Source organism: Cryptomeria japonica, chromosome 7 (assembly GCF_030272615.1).
Source record: "Cryptomeria japonica chromosome 7, Sugi_1.0, whole genome shotgun sequence".
NCBI lineage: Eukaryota > Viridiplantae > Streptophyta > Pinopsida > Cupressales > Cupressaceae > Cryptomeria > Cryptomeria japonica.
The window spans coordinates 29,989,902-29,996,895 of record NC_081411.1 but is presented as its reverse complement, the minus strand read 5'-3'; positions in this window follow the sequence as shown (position 1 = coordinate 29,996,895).

The following is a 6,994-nucleotide window of genomic DNA, read 5'->3' as shown; positions in this document are numbered from 1 at the left end:
TTAAGGTCTTTTACCGGTGTAAACCGGGGGTTCGAAACATTTCATTGTTTGCTCCCCCTAAGCTTTTCTAATGCTTAGTTTGTCGGTTCCGTGATTTCCACACTAGGTGCAGAAACTGGTTCTTTTTGCAACATTGCTGGTTTCTTCTTCCAGGTTTTGTTCATATCCACTTGAATAGTTTCAACATCAATTTTTCCTTTCGGAGTGACCGGTATATCATCCGATATACTCTTTCTACTTCTGCAGAATCTTGTTGAATGACCCAGTTTGTTGCAATGATAGCAAACCATTCTAGGTGCTCTCCAAGGTCCATTATTCATGTTTCCATTCTTTCTTTTGCATGTTGCAGTAGTGTGACCATGACCATGGCAAATCCAACAGTTTTTTCTCCATCTGGTTGCTGCTTGATAGCCACCGCTACCTGCCTGATGATTATAGGTATTAAACCGATTGGGGTTCCAATTCACAAAAGATTTCGGACCAACTCCTTGAGTCCTCTAAGGATATCTTCCAGTGTTGTTCATAACAGACCTACATTCAGATGCTCTATGCCCAAACTTGTTGCATGCATAACAATTACCATTGAACTTATTGGATCTAGGTACATTGTTTATAAAGTAAGGAAAATTATTATAGGCTTTGCTCCTACATAAATTGGCAGTATTTCCTTCTTTAAGACAGTTAAAGCAAACAGGTTTAAATTTTTGCTTACCTTTACCATTGAATGCCAGTTGCTTCTTTGATGCTTCAGTATTTGTACCTGAGGTCTCACCTTCCTCATGACCAGAGAAACCAAGTCCATTGGTATTCTTTACCAGTTTGGCCGATTCAAGCTTTTGCTCTAGCTTAACAATATTCTTGTTGAACTTAGCAAGTATTTCTTTTGACTTAGAGAGTTCTTTGGAAATAGCAGCATTTTTCTCCATCAAGTTTGCATTCTCGAAGATGGCTATGTTCAGTTCACCTTGTACTTCTTCTTTTTTATTCTCCTCTCATGAAGGTGAGCAGTAAGTGCACTGATCTCTTGCTTCAACTTGGAGATCTCATGATCTTTGTCCTTCACCAGATCTTCATCTTTCCTCCAGTTCTCAAGCTCTTGACACATTCGGATAGTCAGTCCTTCCAACTCCTTTCTCAGGTTGGAGTTTGATTCATTCAGCTTTTCTACTTCTTGAATTAGGGCTTCCATATCCACTTCATCAAAAGAACTATTTTCAGATAGCTCCATCAGTTTTTCAGCATGTTCTCTCCTTTTTGCCTAAGAGGTCTTATATTTTACCATAAGTTCATCAAAGGCTTGCTCAGATTGAGTGAGTTCGTGAGTAAGTTCCCTCACAGTGTATTCCCCCATATCTCTTTCTAAGTGGTTAGACTTATAGAAAGACTGGCTCTGATACCAATTGATGAATACTAAGAGGGGGGTGAATTAGTATACCAAAAAACACTGTATTTAAACACTTAAACAGTCTAGTGATAAACTAGTAAAACAATTTAACAGACAAACCGGTTAACACACATGCAAACCAAACAGCAAATAAGACATTCACCCACATGAGCAATAACACCATAACACAAGATATTTGATGTGCAAACCCAAATGGGAAAAACCACGGTGAGATGAAACTCACAAGTAACTATGTGCAGAATAGGAACCAAACCGGTTAAGGTCAAACCAATTAAGGTCATACAATGTTCTTTACCAGAACAGATCCTATTAGGAATCTCAATCTCTATTAGGAGATAAGTCTGATCAAAGACTACCTTGCTAGAGGATTTTAGATCCATAGATGTTAACCACCTTGTTAGAGGATTTTACAAAGGCTTCTCTGAGCCTACCCGGTTAAGGGTTTCAAACTTGTCAAAGATGTAAGTAATCAACAAGTGAATGATCTAGAAAATGGCATAGGTTGCTTGATTAGATCCACTATGGCTCATAGCTAATGCATTTCAGCATTACTTCAGTCTTCAGTAACTCTCACTTAGTTATAGCTCACAGACTTGATCTTCTCAGTTAAGATCATACTTACAAAAACTCATCAACCACCTTAAACCCTTGCAACAACCTAAAACCCTAGACATGATGTCCTTATAAAGGAATTTGATTTCATGTCGGTCCAATAGGTTTACAATCCAATTTCCTAGGTTCAATGAATCTAGACATATTTGGTAACACGACACAAAAAGCACTGCTAGAGTGTCAGCATCGTCAAACAATCGGTGGATGGTAACTCATCACAAAATATTGGTTGGTAACTCATCACAGAGTATTACCAGTTCATACAAAATACCAATTTACACAAAATACCGGTTGCCGGTTTGACAAAAAATGAAGACTGGGAAATATGTGTTTTGCCGCTTTGATCCCTCATACCACTTGAGATCCTCGAACCGCTTGGGGTCTTCATACCACTTCAGACAGGTAAACACTTTTTGCAAAACACCGATAGTCTAAAGACTATAATGCATCATACTAGTTGGAACAAATTCCGGTTGAGCTTTAACTCATACATATAAAAAGTGATCTCAATGCAAGTGTGTGTTCATCAATGACAATCACAACATAATCATAAAAAATGCCAAAATTCCACAAAGTCTTCACACTTGCAATCTAGAATAGCTTCATTCTTCAAGAGGATAATGTTTTTTGAATCACCTTTTGTGATGATTCAATTTTACCTTCTTTCATTAATAATATCAAGGTCATAATAAATAGATGCCACCTCTGAAAAACTCTAATTTTTCATACCCATATTGGCCACATATGCTAGAATAATATTACCTTGTGTTCATAGATGACACCACCCCCACCTGCTTGACCTAGGTTTCCTTTGGAAAAGCCATCAAAGTTCAACTTCAGCCAAATAGTATTGAGGGGGGGCCATTTGATATAATTTTTAAAGACCATAGGTGGGGATGTGAATCTGGCCAGAGAACTAGATAAGAACTAGTTTCTAGTCACATGCGAATCCAGAGTCAAGGGAGGCCTAAAGTGCTTGCATTTTTCCAAAACTGCTCATATTCTCCATTAATTCTTCATTCCAAACCCAACTAACAAGGAACATATGAGAAATTCTTTGTCTTACATTACAATAAAAAATAATGTGGTTGATACTTTCCTCATCATTCTCACACAGGACACGTATGTTAAAAAAATGAAAATAAAGTCTCCTGAGATTATCAATAATGAGGATCTTATCATGGCAATTCATCTAGAATAAAAAATAAACCTTTGGGATCGTGTTTGTTCTCTAAATGATTAACCAATTAAATTGAGGGGAGGGGATAGAGAAGCCAACTAAATCCTAGAACAAAACAAATAATTTCCATCTTTGGAAGAGGCCCAGATCAACCTATCCTTAGCATCCAAACCGAAGAACCTAAAATGATAAAGTGTCTTGAGGGGTTTCTCCATTGTCATTTTTGGATGAGGATCAAAGTTAGACAAATTCAATTTTTATTTTAACGGGGAAGAGCCAAGAATCCAATAGTCACTCACAAGGACTCCAAATCTTGCCAAAAGGATACCTTCAATTGTTAAATAGATTGGATGGAATTCCAAAGGGATAGAGGACACCTAAGGATCTTTCCAAATTCTAACATTTCTATTGGCTGGAATTCCAAAGGGATAGAGAACACCTAAGGATCTTTCCAAATTCTAACATTTCTATCTTGAATAAATTTCAAAAGGATGTCTTTTTAGTTCTTATCAAATTATTCTAGACATGGGATCCTCTTGGAAGGAACTCAGAGGATAAGAAGGTATAGTTGTATCTTCTTTGAAGATACTTAAATTTCATGATAGATGATAACTCAACATCTTTAGAAATGAGTCTCCAACCAACCTTGGTCATGAGGGTGAGATTCAAAGAGTGGGAGTCTCAAATAATGAGACCATCTAACCTCTTATTGTAACACACCTTTTCCTAGTCAAGAAGAGACATTCCATTTTTTTTCTTGACTCCTAACCATATGAATTTTCTTTGAATTTGATCTAATTTCTTGGCTGAAGACACTAGGAAATGGAAGAGAGACAAGATATAAATAGAAAAACTTTGGAGGCAATCTTTGAGAAGTTGAAGCTTCCTCGCATTACATAGAAGATCGCCTTTTCAACCAGCAAGCTTTCTCTCAATCCTTTCTAGAAGTATATAGTTCAAATTGACTCCTACACCTTCCCAACAATTATAAGTAAACCTAAGTAGGAAGAAGGAAGGCCTAGCAATTTGACAATTCAAAATCAATGCAATGCAAAATTAATATCATTGTAGACATTCATGAAGAATGGATCACTCTTGTTGAAGTTGATTTTTTGTCTTGAAGCTCTAGCATATAATCTAAAAGAATGGAGAACCACCCTCTAGCCTCTCCCACAGAAGCCTCACCAAGTAATTGAGTATTGTTCACAAATTGTTGGTGATAAATAATGAAGGGACCTAAAGAGGGTTTAATTTCGTTAAGATTTCCCTAAAAAATATGCTTTTAAATGTTGTGGCTAATAATATCAATGATAAGAATGAATATTTATAAAGCGAGAGTATCACCCTACTCGAGACCATGAAAATAGGATAAAAACCCTTGGTCATGGTCATTCACCATCACCGAATATGGGGGAGTTTTAAAACAACAAAGAAAAGGCCATAAGACCATATCATAAACCTTAGAAATTTTTAACTTCAAAAGCATACCTTCCTTGAGATTATGGTCTATAGAATGGAGAGTTTCATGGACAAAAAGAACTGCATCCGAGATTTGACAACCTGGCACAAAGCTTTTTGATTACCATGGATTAGCTTCCTGATAAAAGACTTGATACTGTTGACAAGAAGTTTAGAAAATATTTTGTAAATAGTATTATAGAGGCTTATAGGTCTAATTTGGTCATGTGATTGGCACCCAACTTTTTGGGGATTAAGAAATTTAAGGTTTTGTTTATTTCTTTAAGCAATCTAGTTGAAGATATAAATTCTCTTGCAACCAAGATGTTGTTTGAACCCACAATGTCCCAGTATTCTTGGAAGATAGGGAGAACTCATTATGATGCAAGGATTTAAAGGATACAAAAGAAAAGAATGACTTCTTGACTTCCTCATCAAAGACCAATCCTCCCCATGAAGTTCAATTCTTTTTGATCAATAATATTTGGAATAGCTTGAATCAGTTTATCTAAAGTCTTCAATAATGACAAGATCCTGGGAAGGATAAGGGTTGAGTAAGGAACAAAAACAAGAAATTTCCTCTCTATTAATATCCCCAGGCTTTGAAATAAGAGAGTTCCATTCACACCATACAATTCTTAGATTCTATTCCTTTTTTTATGTCTACTGGCTAACTGATGAAATAACTTAGTGTTCTTGTCATCTTCCTTGATCCATTGCACTCTAAATCTTTGTTTCCAATATAGTTCTTCTTTAACAACCAAGTTATGAAGATCAACTTGAGAGATTACTCTCTATCCAATCTGTCAAAAGTGGACCCTAGGATCGCCATCTCTATCTAAATCAAATTGATCTGATTCTTTATATAATTTTTCTCCAAAAGGATATTACCAAAAGAATACTTAGTCCATGAACACAAACTATTTTAAAGAGATTTAGTTTACAAAACTTTGAACATTGCAGTACCATGAATCACGATATCCCACCACTAGGCCACAAGAGCATTAGAGTTAGGGAAGTGTCACCACATGATTTCAAAATAGAATGGGAACCTAATCTTGGGACTAATAGAATCTCATTGCACCAAGATAATGCACTGGTCTAAGGCAAAATAGATTAGGGAAGAGAGATGGAAATTCCTAATTATATTTCCAGAAGATGAAATCGCACAATAATCCAAATGCACCTAAATAATGTTATCTCCAAAACAAAGATTAGACCATGTGTAATTCTATCTTCAACATCCAAATCACATAAACTCCCCCTAGCTAAAAAATCATGGAGGTCCTACATGTTATCAGATTAATGTGGAGCACCTCCAAATTTCTCCTAGGGGAATAAGGGGGAGGTAAAGTAACCCATCACGATCCAATTAGATTCTTGGAAGGACAACCTATGAGAGATGAGAGTCCCAAAGATATCTTCTTATGACAACATTATTAACAACATAAATGTTCGTGAGGATCTTCTTCCTTAGTCATCTTATTCTGAAAATCAATAGTCTGTAAACCTTTATCTTGAAATGTTATATATGTTGTTCAATTATAAACATTCTTATTTTCACTATCATGAGTGGATCTATCAGGTTATGAATCCCCACCGTTTGTCCACATCAATTATTATGTCCTTGTTTAGTGGCATAATAATACAATACATGTTAGTGGGACCAACTTATCATTTTGTAGGATTAGGGGCTATATTTTGATTTATGTTACATGGAATTCTCCTACAATTTCTTAAGAAGAAAATAAAAAATCTAATTGCAAAATAGCATGATCTATTTGATCTTCTACCACCAACTTCATCCAAAAACACATAGAATACATAACCATTTTGATATAGAGATCGTTAGTAATACTCCATGGTGAAATTATTTTCACATCCCTTAATTTTACATAACATCCAAAGACTATAGTTTAGCTCGATAAAAAGTTGGATAGAAATCTAACACATTTTAAATTAAAAATTTTCTTATATACAAATTCTAATTTTATGGCCAATTGAATTTTATCCTATGCAACACACACAAATATAAGAGAATCACCTACCTAGAGATGTACAATATCATACTCCATTGAAAATAACATTGAATATGTACCTATGGCCCTCATAAATTCCAACACCCAACAATGAAATTTAATGGACTCACGCCATATATATGTTCACTTTTCTATTAAATGAAACTATCACTCTAGGTTGAGAGTTGTGGTTGTAAATATTGGCTAAAGAATATGAGGTTGTAATAAATTTTACTTATGGCAATCCAAGAAAGCTCTGAGGGAATGTATATTTCCCTTGGACATCCCATTACACCATCCAATTATACCAAAATAATTAAG